A 14,580-nucleotide genomic window follows, 5' to 3' on the forward strand; every position below is an offset into this window, starting at 1 on the left:
GAGCGATTCCAAGCAACAGCATCAAAATTAAGGAAAATTTTTAATTCATGATTTTCTATTGAACTGAAACTTTGCACAGTTTTTCAGTTCCATCTAAATCGCCATTTTTCGATATCAAATTTTTATTTAGAGCCACGACTAACTTTTCAAAAGGGTGTATGTGAAAATGGTTCAAAAATATTCAAAAATATGCACAGCAAAAACGGATTGTTCGATTGTTATGAATTTTTCAGCAAAGTTAGATAGCTAAATGGTGATTTCTAAGAAAATATACACTGTGAAAAAAAATCTATTTTATCATTGAAAAACATCATTTTTGTCACAAAAACTCAAATATCTCAAAACCCTATCTTTTTACCAACTTGAATTTTTTAGGGAAAACGGTCCATTGTATTAGCAATCTACCATAAAAATTTGGTGATGGTAGACTAATAAACAAAAAAGTTATAACATTTCAAAAATTTCACAATTTTTACATTTAGTAAAAAAAAATTTTCTGTGTAAATTATTTCGGCCGGGAATCGCGATTTGATGCTGATTTTATTGTTCAGCAAAGTTAGATTACTAAATGGCGATTCCTAAGAAAATATACACTGTGAAAAAAATCTTTTTTAACATTAAAAAATATCATTTTTGTCACAAAAACTCAAATATCTCAAAACCCTATCTTTTTACCAACGTAATTTTTTAGAGAAAACGGTCCATTGTATTAGCAATCTACCATGAAAATAAACAAAAAAATTATGACAATTCAAACATTTCACAATTTTCACATTTAGTAATAATTTTTTTTGGTGTAAATTATTTCGGCCGGAAATTGAAGTTTGATGCTGATTTTATTGTTAATGGCCTTGCGTGAGTAAAACAAGTTGTTTTTATTATATATTATATATACATATAATATACTATGTACCGTGATGTTCCGATTTTATCACGCCCTCCGCGCATTAGTCGTTTATTCATTAATTTGCTGTTACATTTGAGGACAAGTGTTTTCCCTCTTCTTCAAGATGAATGTTGAAAGCGTGTTTTGCAACGTTAAAAATATTGAAATGGGTATAGATGTTGAAGAATATTACAGGGCATTTTTGAAAAGGGGCGTAATTAAATTGTTTAAACAGATGTCGCTGATGGCAATTTCTCAGTTGTTGTCGTTTTCGAACTTCCTGCGCCCTGCTTTACCGATGATATACAGATGGCTCGTTTGTCAAATTTTAGACGGCAGGACGTGCAAATGCGTAATTTTGTACACAATGTGGACATTTGGGCAGTCTCTTTCAGTTTATCTATGGTGCTTTCGGTGAGATTTCGTAACTCTTTTGAACATTTTTTTTCATCAAACGGTCTACAAGAGAGCGTTGAGTTGAAGACCTTTGAGAAAGCGACTGTTCATCTTGTTCGTTAGATTATAATAAACAAAATCACTTATTAATTTTAACTTACTTGTTTGGTGTTGGTGGCTGAAGAAAAAAAAAATACTATACAATTTTTAATATTCATAGCGGTAGTATTTTTTTGTTTTTTTCGTGAGCATTGTCAGGTATGTATACAGACAAACAAACGTAACACTAGCGAAATTTTCATTGACCACGCCTTCAACGATCATTTTGAATCTTGGTTGTGGCTTTCATAACAAGAAGAGCGCCCATCGTTTTTCTTTGCGTTTGACGTTTCACACTAGCGCCTTCTGATGACGATATTGCACAACGCAGTGTTTCGTGAAACATTTCCACCAGGTGGTGATAATGTGAACTGGGCGATGAATTTTCACTAAAATTGTTCTAGGCATTTCGTCTGTTTGTCTGTGGTATGTACCTCTTATGCATTTGTTGTTGTTGAAGTTACTCGCATTCTTCCGATCATAAAGTCTGTTCTCTAAGAGGGATTTTTTTTGCGGATAAACTAGACGTATACGCGTATAAAAAACTTTTATTATACAGCTTTTGTCTTAAAAATAAATTCAATTCCATTTTTCTTATAATCAACAGCTTTTCAACACTATCAAGGGATTTTTTCACCAGTCACGTACAATAAAAAGTATGACAATCTCAATATTTTTGATCACAACACTGGATCGCGTCTAAGTTTCAAATAGATACTATAGTAATTACTAATAATCAAACTAAAGTATCATGAAAACAACTTGTTTAATTCAGGCGGTAGCCTTTACAATAAAATCAGCATCAAAATATAATTCTCGAAATAATTTACACAGAAAAAAAATTTTTTTTTGTTACTAAATGTAAAAATTGTGAAATGTTTGAAATGTCATAACTTTTTTGTTTATCAGTTTACCATCACCAAAATTTTATGGTAGATAGCTGATATAATGGGCCATTTCCCCTAAAAAATTGAAGTTGGTAAAAAGATAGGGTTTTGAGATATTTGAGTTTTTGTGACAAATATCATATTTTTTCAAAGTAGAAAAAGAAATTTTTTACAGTGTATATTTTCTAAGAAATCATCATTTAGTTATCTAACTTTGCTGAAAAATTTATAACAATCGAACAATCCGTTTTTGCTGTACAGCTTTTAGAATATTTTAGAACTATTTTCGCATACACCCTTTTGAAAAGTTAGTCGTGAGTGAATATGAAGGTTTAATATCAAAAAATGACGATTTATATGAAATTGAAAAACTGTGCAAAGTTTCAGATATTTTTGAAATGGTCGCTCAGGATCGACTGGCATGACTCCGTGGAATTCCTCATGCACATGTAACAGGTTGATAAACAGTCGAAATTTGAGATTTTTTGCTGCTCTCTATGAAAAGTTACAGCATGTTGAATTTTTTTTGGGAGAAAAAAAGTTGCATATACCAAACATTTTGGCCACCCCCTGTATGTCACAATAAGCAGATCTGGTTTTTGGTATAGTGATATTCAAACTGCTCTAACTTTTAAAATGTTCAACCAAAACGGCTGAAATTTTCACTGAGAACAGATTAACACAACGATTTTACATTGTCAAAGCTTCAAAAAAAATCGGCACAGTGTTGCCAATACTACAGTCAAAATAATGCACACTGATTTTAAAATGTTAAAAAGTGCCCAAAATTTGAAAACCCCGTTTTTTGTTTGAATTGTTAGAAAAAAAGTACTGAACCGATTATAATGAAATTTTCATCACTTATTATGACTTACTTGAAGAACTTACAGTCAAATTTTCAGACGTTTTGATGAGCTAACAATCAAGTTATAGCCTAAATAATTTTTAAAATGGAAGTTCAAAATTTCCAAAATCACACTTTATTTAATCGACATTATTTGCGCCAATACTGAACAGATTTTGATGAAATTTTCAATGCATTAACTACACATAACATGCTATTCCTGGTTAAAAAATCATATATTTTTGTGAACGCAATCAAAAGTTGTACATTATTTTGAGTGTCTCATTTTTTTCGAGTCCAGACTTTACCACTGCACTATAAATACATGAATGATTTTTTAACCCTTCAGGACGCGCACCGTTGTACAATGTACAACACTACCAAAAAAACCTCGCAAGTCGTATGGTTTAGGGACAAAACGTCGAATGCCAAAACGTCGAAAACGAGAGAGTGGCACACTGTCAGTAGCACCTTCTACAAATGTTCAGCATTACGTCGTCACAACCTCCTTCAGCGTGGCTACGATGGCAGCATGGCGGCCTCTAACTATCGTTAGCCGGATTTCTAGCACCTTTTTGGTGGCGATAGGGATCATTGGGCGCATTGTTCCTTCACGGGCATCTGGTTTGGATTTCGGCACAACTTCCCGGTACTTTCTATTCCGTCGTGAGAGGAAATGCCATCCTCATTCCGAACCGAACTTATGCTTAAAACAGCGGAGTTTTTTTTCCTAAAATAGTCTTCCTTCTCCGCAATTTATCCGGTATTCACAGGATATACAGTCGAGTCTCTTATTAAACGAATTCCTATTAAACGGACTCCTATTAAACGATCTCCTACTAGAACTTTGGTTCATATGATTAGTTGGCAACTTGGCCGCTTGAGGGACCATCAACAGTTTGATGCTAAATTGCACTACAGGAACCATATCAGGTGGTCAAGCAAACGTTACGATATGCGACAGCTCAAGACCCTGATAATTTGGAAGGATAGTGTCTTCGGGAAAGTTGTTGGGTACGCCAATAACTTACTGACGATGAGTTGTGAAGTTCGATATTCCTCCACTGGGCGGCGCTAGTGAGCAAGTTAATTATCAAAACCTCATATCTCAGAATCCCGATAACTTAGAAAGTTGGTGTCTTTGGCAAAGTTGATCAGTATGACATAAACTTACATAAAAATAAATACTTGTTTCGCAATTCTGCCACTAGGAGGCGCTAGTAAACTTGCAAATTTTAGAAATCTCATAGCTCAGAATCCTAATAACTTAGGAAATTGGTGTCTTCGGCAAAGTTGATCAGTATGACATGAATTTACATAAAAATAAACACTAGTTTCAAAATTCTGCCACTAGGTGGCGTTTACCGGGGTTTTTGGTCTTTTTTTGGGTTTTTCGGCTTAGCTTAGTGTCGCTCCCCCACATAACTTAGAAAGTTGGTGTCTTTGGAAAAATTGATCAAAATGACATGAACTTACATAAAAATAAAAACTTGTTTCGCAATTCTGCCACTAGGCGGCGCTAGTGAATATGCAAATTTTAGAAATCTCATAGCTGAGAATCCTGATAACTTAGGAAGTTGGTGTCTTTGGCAAAGTTGATCAGTATGACATAAACTTACATAAAAATAAACACTAGTTTCGAAATTCTGCCACTTGGCGGCGCTAGTGAACATGAAAATTTTAGAAATCTCATAGCTCAGAGTCCCGATAACTTAGAAAGTTGGTGTCTTCGGCAAAGTTGATCAGTATGACATAACTGCCCATGTTCACATAGTCGACGTAACCACCATTGCCAAGTCAGCATTCATAGGCTAATATCTATCGCATGTGCACAACTGTGACCATTCTTATTCGATAGAGCACAAGATATAACCACTAGTTGCATGCCAACACGAAAAAAATCTTGAAACTTTGCATCATTCATTATGGAAATTTCAAAAGTGTGTTGAAAACTACAGTGGCGCTTACGTCAACTATGCGAATATGGGCAGATAAACAATAGAGTTAATAAACTATAGAAGACGAATGTCGCTGCTGTTCCCTTTGTTCTCGCTCGCAAACATGTCGGGTACCTATCTGTCAAACTGCATACTTTTTCGCTTTGACACTTATAGCCTGGCCTATCTCCGCCAGCAAGAGATGTTTCGGCAGCGACGCCAGCGACATTCTTCCTCTATAGTTTATTACCTCTATTAGATAAACTTACATTAAGATCAAGGTTGTTAATCGATAAATTATCGTTATCGCCGATAAATTTAACGTCTGTTATCGTTTATCGTCGATAACGATAACGTCTTCAGACGGATTCGTCATCGGCGATACAGTTAACTGTTGAAATTATCGACTCGATAATGTCTCCAGAAAATTTTCTTCAAGATCTGAACCGTTGCGTTGTTGATGCTGTCACTAGGGTACTAGATTTATCGCAAAATTATCGAAGGTACGTTGATCTTCGCGTTGATTCATCGTTTGGTTATCGTTATCGAGAGATTATCGAGCAACCTTCATCGTTATCGAGTTTGCGTTGAGTTAACTGTCGATAGTTTATCGGTTAACAACCTTGATTAAGATAAACACTTGTTTCAAAATTCTGCCACTAGGCGGCGTTTACCGTTTTTTTCGTATTTTTTCGATTTTTTTGGGGTTTTTCGGCTCAGCAAAACTAGTGTCGCCCCCCCCGATAACTTAGAAAGTTGGTGCATGTTTACTAGCGCCTCCTAGTGGCAGAATTTTGAAACAAGTGTTTATTTTTATTTCATGTTCATGTCATACTGATCAACTTTGCCGAAGACACCCAAGCAACACACATGTTATATATTAGTTACGACAGCGCAAGTTTTGGTTGTATAGAAGTTTATTTTTAGTTATTTTAACACAACGTTAGAATTACGTCAAATTAACTTCTATACAACCAAAACTTGCGCTGTCGTAACTAATATATAACATGTGTGTTACTTGGGACACCAACTTTCTAAGTTATCGGGATTCTTAGATACGAGGTTTTGAAAATTTACATGCTCACTACGCCGCCTAGTGGCAGAATTGCGAAACAAGTATTTTTTTTATGTAAGTTTATGTCGTACTGATCAACTTCGCCAAAGACACCAACTTTCTAAGTTATCGGGATTCCGAGATATGAGGTTTTGAAAATTAACTTGCTCACTAGCGCCGCCCAGTGGAGGAATTTCGAACTTAGCAACTCATCGTCAGTAAGTTATTGGCGTACCCAACAACATTCCCGAAGACACTATCCTTTAAAATTATTAGGGTCTTGAGCTGTCGCATATCGTAACGTTTGCTTGACCATTTGATATGGTTCCTGTAGTGCAATTTAGCATCAAACTGTTGATGGTCCCTCTAGCGGTCAAGTTGCCAACTAATCATATGAACCAAAGCTCTAAATGGTAGATCTTATCAAGCCCTTAAACTTTGCCGAAGAAAGTATTGTGCTATCTCTTAACACACCCGAGATAATAGGCTACACCCCCAAAAAACCGAAATCCCATAAGCTCTTAGTCTCCTATTAAGCGGATTCCTATTGCGCCCCCGAGCAGTGATCTTATAAGAGTCTCGACTGTAGTTCAACAATGCTAAGTATCCACACAATAACCTGTACTCAGCTGGTGGTTTCAATTCGGGTCTGTAGCATCATAGAGTGCAAACTGAACCACTGACCTTCAAAAATTCAGAGAAAAAAACCCACATTGAACTGCGAACACTTACACACTTTTCGACGTTTTGTCATCCATTCTGCGCCCATTTGACGTTAACCAACTTATGTTTAAATAATCCATCATCTCTAACAGGCTAATTTTCTGAAAAGTTTAAAAAAAAATTTATTCCCCGGATTCTTTCAGATATTCCTCCAGAGATTTCCACAGGAACTAGATCAGGGGTTCCCAACCTTTTTGAGGTGGCGACCCCCTTTAAGAATTGTCAACACATCTGCGGCCCAATGAAAATTTTTGAAAAAAAAATTGAATTAAATGAACGAAATCGATTTTTTGGGTACAGTGACGAAGCTAGAAATTTACTGTGGAAGGGATTTTCGACGATCAATGAAACTTTTTTCTATTCGACACTCACATTTCGTAAAAATGATGTCATGTACATAAAATTTGAGTCGTAGCTGGAAAATAGCGGCGCACCCGAAAATTTTTTTCTTCTGAAGGCGTTTTATACTGAAAATTTGTTCCTCAAATTGTTTCTTTTGGGGGTGGCGGAATACAAAATTAAAAATTAGTAAAATTCGCACAAAATAGAATAAAAATTTAACAATTGTTTTGGTAACATTGCGGCCCCCTCGACTGGCTTCACGGCCCCCAGGGGGCCGTGGACCACCGGTTGGGAATCCGTGAACTAGATGGAAGTTTATTCAAAAAATCCTCTATGGATTCATTTTGAAATTCCTCCTTGGACTCCTTCTGAAACTTTTTCAGGAATTCCTTCGAAACTATGGCTTAAAGATTTTTTCACAAATGTGAGTAAGGGATATCCTCAGCAAATTTTTGTATGGATTTTTGTTTTCAGAATTTTCATAATTAAAAAAAATCCTGCAGGTACTGCAAGAACTTCTTCCAAGGGTTGTTGCAAAGTTCCTTAACAAATTTCGCCAGAGGTGACTGACAAAACTTCTAGAAGGTTTCGTATTAAAATTTCTCCTGTGGTTCCTTCAGAAATATCTTCTGGGATTGTTTTAGATATTTCTCCTGGAATTATTTAATTCTCCATGGATTTTCACATAAGCACTTTATAACATCACATTAAAAAATGGAGTATGTCTTCAAGGGTTAGCTGAAGGAATTTCTATAGGAACCCTGGAGATTCCAGGATTTTTTTTTTAATTTATTGAAGAGATTCTTTGAAATAATTCCTGAAGAAGTTTCTGGAGGAATTCCTGAGGAATACTAGGAGGAACTTCTTGGGATGGATCTGGAAGAATTCTTAGACAATTTTAATTAAAGACTTTTGGAGGAATTGAAGTAAAAATTCCCGGAAGAGTTTCTGAGAAAATCTCTGATGGGATTTCCAAAAAACACCCTTGTGGAATTTCTGAATTAAACCTCGCAGCGAATTTCTTCGTTCCAAAAAAAAAAAAATTCTGCGGGAATGCGTGTTGAAAAAGCAGACAAATTTACTGGAGGAATTCTTGAATGGCGTTGGGTAAATAATAAATCCGTTTAAATAATAAACACTGCCTAGCCACAAATAGTCACTAGCTAAGATAACAGTCGAGCCTTGAAAATAATTCTCTAAATAGATGTTTGAAGGGATTGTTGAATTGAAGGGATTGTTGAATTGAAGGGATTTTTGAAGCAAACCTTGGCAGAACTCCTGGAGATACTAATGAAGGAATTCTTGAGAGAATTACTTGCAAAAGGTTTGAAAGGTACTAGTGGGCAAAACCCCTGAAGCAATTGCTAGCTAGAGTAATCTCTAGAGAAATTTCAAAGAAAAATTTTGCAGCAAAAATCTAAAATAAATCAGGAAAAAATCTTGAAGGAACCTCCAAAGAAATTTCCGAATAAATTGATTTTTTTTGTGGAGTCTCTGAAGGACTATCTTGAAAACTGGAGAATGTTTCGTAGTAAACGTAAATAAGAATTTCTTGAGATATTCCGGGAGAACCGCTAAGAAATAAATCCTGAGTAATTTCTAAAGAAATTCCTAAAAGAATCTCTTAAGTGATACTTGGAGGGTCCACGGAAGAAAAATCTGAAAATCCCTGAAAAAAAGGTATAAATAAATCCCAAGAGATGTTCATGATGTAACCCGTTGTGCCATATCTGAGGACCTCTAGGACTTCTACAAGAATCTTTTGAAAATTTTCTAGAGAAATTTCTGAGGAAATATCTGAGAGGATCCGTGAAGGAATTTCTGAAAAGAACACTAGAGAACTACACAGATAAGTTCCTAAAGGAACTTTCCGAAGGATTCCAACAAAAATTTCAGAAGGCATTCCTGCAAAAAAAAACTGAAGTTCTGAAGGAATTAATAGAGGGGTTTTGGGATGAATATCCGGAATAGTACTGTCATGGTAAAATCAGAGCAGGTTACCCAAGGTTTCTAAATTTCAGCGCCCGCTATACTGGTACGCCCCCAAACCGGGAAAACCCTTCCATGTATTATTATTTCTCGATGTGTTTCTGTAATTATTGCGGAAGGAACTTTCTTTTTTGGATTCCTTACAAGGTTTAAATTCTGCAGATTACCTGTAAGGACATAAATTTCTTTAGGGATTTTTTTTGTATTTTTCAAAAAAAATTACGGAATGTTTTCAGAAAGAAGATTGCCACAGGATTTCTGAGAATGAGTTTTAACAAGAGTTCCTCTAAGTATCCTGCATTTAGATCCCTGTCAATAAATTTCTTTATGAAAAAAAACTGTCTCCATACTGAGATTTCTGAAGGGATTCAATTAAGGAAATCGTGGAGCGGACCTGATGTGATGGTTAGAACACTTGATTATCACGCCGTGGACCTGGGATCGAATCCCACTCCCGACAAACTTGCAAAATGTGAGTTCTTCCTTCGGAAGGGAAGTAAAGGGTGGGCCCCGAGATGAACTAGCCTAGGGATAAAAATCTCGTTAACACAAATAAAAAAAAATTAAGGAAATTCATCCAAGGATTACTACATAAGAACATGAATGAATTCTTTCATTTCTTCAAACATTTCCGTAGATACTTCATATTTTCAGATTTTTTTCCAGGAGTTTTTCCTTGGGATTTCTTTGGAAATTCTTCCAGACATTCTTCAAGAAATTCAACTAGGAATTTCTCCAAACGTCTGTCTCTTTGAAAGATGCATTTTGAGGAGATTTGATTTTCACAAAGATTTGGATATTATTTCTTTAGATATTTATTTTAGAAAAAAATATTTTATTTCAAAAACTTCAGAAATTATGACCTAAATTTTTCCAGAGGTATTTAGGTATTTAGGTATTAGTCCATATAGGGTCTTGTACCATTTGGACAGGTGTACCTATTTTGGGCACTTGCCGCTATAACTAAGTCAATTTCATACCGATTGATTTCAAATTTTGTATAGAGTTAGGCACTTACAGTATCTAACTCTGTACAAAAATTCAAATCAATCGGTTTGAAATTGACTTATTTATAGCGGCAAGTGCCCAAAATAGGTACACCTGCCCAAATGGTACAAGACCCTATTCAGTAATTTTCTTGAGCATGTATTTTGAAATTCCTCTAGAAAATTTCCAGGAGATTCTTCTGGAAGTTCCTCCAAGGATTTCCCCAAATAGTTCCTTCAGGTATTCATCCAGGCATTGCTTTAGATTTATTCAGACTTTCTTCAGGTTGTTTAAGTTTTTTGAATTCTTAGATTATTTCAACAATTTATGTAGAAATTACTTAAGAACCTATTTCTTAGCATTTTTCATGGAATTTTTCAAGAAATTTTGATTTGAATACCGTAAAACGGGGTAACTTTGATAGTTTTTCAATGAATTTTCTTAATATTTTTCCATGTAACAGTAATTTTCCTTGTTTTATATTTTTAAAACAAGTACTGGGGTATCAGTTATCAATTGCAATTGAAAGATTCGATAATCTTAAATATATTGGGTGACTTTCAGTTTTTCATATGAGCGAGAATCAGATATTCATTTTAGGGTAACTTTGATAGTGCCCTGAAAACACGTCAAATCTTAAAAAATAATCACAGATTGAAAGCTAAGGAGTATGAACATGACGAGAGAAACTTTGTGGAATATATCAGATAAAGTTTTTATATCAAAACATTGATTTTATACTAAATTCTACATATAAAAATGAGTTTGTGAAGTATTGGGTGAAAAACAAGTGAATTTTGCTATAAAAAATCATTATCTTTGTAAAAGTATATGTTTAGCGGTACGTCAACATATGATTGCATGCTATTCAAGGTGAGTTTTCTTTTTTTGGGTAGTTTTTGAATGTTTTATTAACAAATTTTGAACAACACAGATTTATCTACATGAAATTACAAGGGCATTGCATACTTTTAGGCGTTTATCGATGTATGGAGATTTATGTCCCAATTTACAAAATTACTTTCATTTCGTAAAAAAAACATCGTTAAGAGATTCAAGGCCAGATTTGGAATCTACTATGATGAATCTATCGAGAATAAGAGTCCATTCATTGAAAAAAATGGTGAAACGAAGTCATATAGCAGATTGTTTGAAGGGTTTGACAAATGACAAAAATATCAACAATTTTTATTTGTTGTCCAAAAAGTTGTACAAAAACTAGGTTTTAATGAAAATACGTCTAAGAGGAACTTTCATATGTATAGAGTTGACCTACGTTTTCCTTATTCTTAACTGGTTGACGGAATCATAGTTATAAGATAAACTATAAAATGCCTGTCGCACTATCAAAGTTACCCGCATTATCAAAGATACCCCGTTTTACGGTACCACATAAAACTAGTATAGAACAACTAGCTTTTTCACATGCTCGTATAAAACCAGGATAAAACATGAATAAATCTTCAAGGCATGCTGATTGTTACTTGGGACGTTGAGCAATATCTGAGTACCTTCTGGGCAACCTCCCGGATGAACTTCTAGAAGAATCTTTTGAAAATTTTCTAGAGAAGTTTCTGAGGAAATACCTGAGAGAATCCGTGAAGGAGTTTCTGAAAAGAACACTAGAGAAATACACAGATAAGTACCTAAAGGAGCTTTTCAAAGGATTCCAACAAAAATTTCAGAAGGCATTCCGGCAAAAAAATAACTGAAGTTCTGAAGGAATTAATAGAGGGACTTTGGGATGAATATCCGGAGGTACCTCTGGAAAACATGCTGCATGAATCTCTTGTGGGATTGCTAAAAAATAACTAGAGTAAGTAAGCTTCGTTGAAACTGGTAAAGAAATTTCTAGATGAACTCCTGAATCTATTTGAGAATTTCTGCAGGAATTTAAACTTTGACGGAATAACTGGCCCAAGGAAGGCCTAGAGGAATCCCTTGAGAATTTTTTTATAAATTTCTAGGAATAACACGAAAAAACATTCCTGAAGAAAATTTTGAAGATTCTGGATGTATCTTTGGAGGAGTTGATGTTAAACTCATGAAAACAGGTCCTACAATAATTTCAGAAAAGAATCTTAAAAAATATTTCAACCAAGAGTTTCATAGCAATAACTGTTTGTTCAGCATTCTTTAAGAAATTATTGGTCGAATTTCAGAAGAAATCATCGAACAACCTCCAGACCCTAAGTTTGTTAAACTTGCAGATCCTTTGAATAACACTTTCCTTAATCCACAATGAAAATTACAAAACTATATGTTGTTTTGAAGAGCGCCAAAATCGTCACATATATATATATTTTTACTTTATGGTAACCTCAGTTTTTCATAAAACTAGTTTTTCTAATAATGAGAGAAAAAACTAAGATCGACAGCACTCCATTTCATCAAAGAATGGGCATAAGATAAATGAAATTTGCTTTCATGGGCGCGTATTCTGAAAAGCTATTGTCCTAATTAGGGAAAAATCATCCAAAAATGTGCATAAAGTACAATACTAAAGCAATTTTTCTAGGAGCTCTGATTTTACCATTTACATCACTAATCCTAATTGTAAAAAGACCTACTATTTCTGCTTTTTCCTTTATAAATTTCCTGATAAACGTCCTCATGAAATCTCTCAAAAATCTATTGCATAATTCTTGTAAAGGAAGGTTTTATTGCTGCTTCTTTACACTCAAACCTTTTGCATAAGGTAGGCGAGAATTGTAGTTTTGATACAGAAAACAACTTATTCTGTGATGAAGTTTTAAAGAACTAGCAGTGCAGAATAAAAAAAATCAAGCCGGTTACGCCGCCGCCGCTGCCTCAAGTTACTATATATATCGCCGCCGATAAAATGTGCTTCGGCGCGCACGTCTACCATATATTTACTATCTACTTTTTGATAATCGTTTTAAAAAATGTTGGTGTTTTCAGCGAAACATCTTTCTTGATTTTTGGCCCAATGTCACCCCGACTGGCGCAAACCGATCACCTTACAATGGTGCATTGCGGTGTTAGATCTACCGCTCCAAATTTAGATCTTGCTACATATTTTTCTGTCTAAAGTAATCGGACAGTCATGCACATTCTAAAATCTATGTTAGGTGTTCTTTTTTATGTGAGTGTTATATTGCAATTTTTACTGCTAATTCACATTTTATTTCAGTAGGATTCAGGTATATTCCAAATGCTAACCAAATAAAGTCATAACATTTTAGTTTTCAGATAACAAAAAGGTAAAAATGTTCTAACATATAATAAACAATTACACTTATACACACCTTACACATACAGGGGTTGGCCAAAATGTTTGGGATAGGCAACTTTTTTATCTCCCACAAAAAAGTTCAACATGCTGTAACTTTTCATAGAGTACATCAAAACTGTTTGTTAACCTATTATATGTGCATCATTGTTACAAATTTGGGCTCGATTGATTAATTTTTTTCGAAGTTCGGGTGAAACACTATTATTTAGACAACTAATTTTTGAACTGTCATATCTCGGAAACAAGTGAACCGAATTGAATGAATTGTTTAACGTTTATCAACAATATATTGATTCTTAGTACGACGTTACAAAATGTAATATTTTCTCACGGCGAATTAAATTAAACCGGATTGAAATTTTTACCCATATAGTGGAAAATAAGTCAAATTTACAATACCACACAAAAATTACTAAATGTGTTCTTCCTTCAATCTAAAGAGGCTCTAATATATGTTATTGGAGATAACTTGAGAACAGAAGTGGAAAATCTTTGGATATCAACACTAAAATTTATTGACATTGATGTAAAAAAAATACATTTTTTCGAGAAAAATCCAAAAAAGTGTCAATCCATGATAACTTTTTTCAACGTTAAAAAGTACCTATGTTTTAATAGTTTGTGAAGCATTTACATATTGTTAGTGTACGTTCAAAATTTCATTCAATTCGGTTCACTGGTTTCCGAGATATGACACCTAAAAATGAGTTGTCTGAAAAATAGTGTTTTACCCGAACGGTTCTAATTTTGCGAAACATTAACCCGTTAACGCCCAAGGTGTCTCACAATTTAAATCTTCAAATAAATTTGTTATCAAAGGTCAAGTTCCAATAAAATAAGCATGATTTGATGAAAAAGTTGGAAGTCTATGGTGTAGTTCCAAAAAAATTCTTCATTGTAGGTCCTCAATATCTGATAATTTTCTTGAGTTCTACTTCAGCAAAACTTCTACACTATCGTTATATTCTGATCCGTATAGATAAAATGCAGCTCTAAACAAGTGAGAGAGATGATAACCACTCAAAAAGAATAGAAAAAGGACTTATAAATTGGGGCAGAAATATAACCCGATAAACGCCTAAAAGTATGCAATGCATGGTTCTTGTAATTTCATGTAGTTTCGACTGCAGTGTTCATTATGTCTCATTTTTTTAACAAATCAAATAAAGAGAGCTCACTA

This window comes from Aedes albopictus, chromosome 2 (genome assembly GCF_035046485.1).
Source record: "Aedes albopictus strain Foshan chromosome 2, AalbF5, whole genome shotgun sequence".
NCBI classification, from domain to species: Eukaryota; Metazoa; Arthropoda; class Insecta; order Diptera; family Culicidae; genus Aedes; species Aedes albopictus.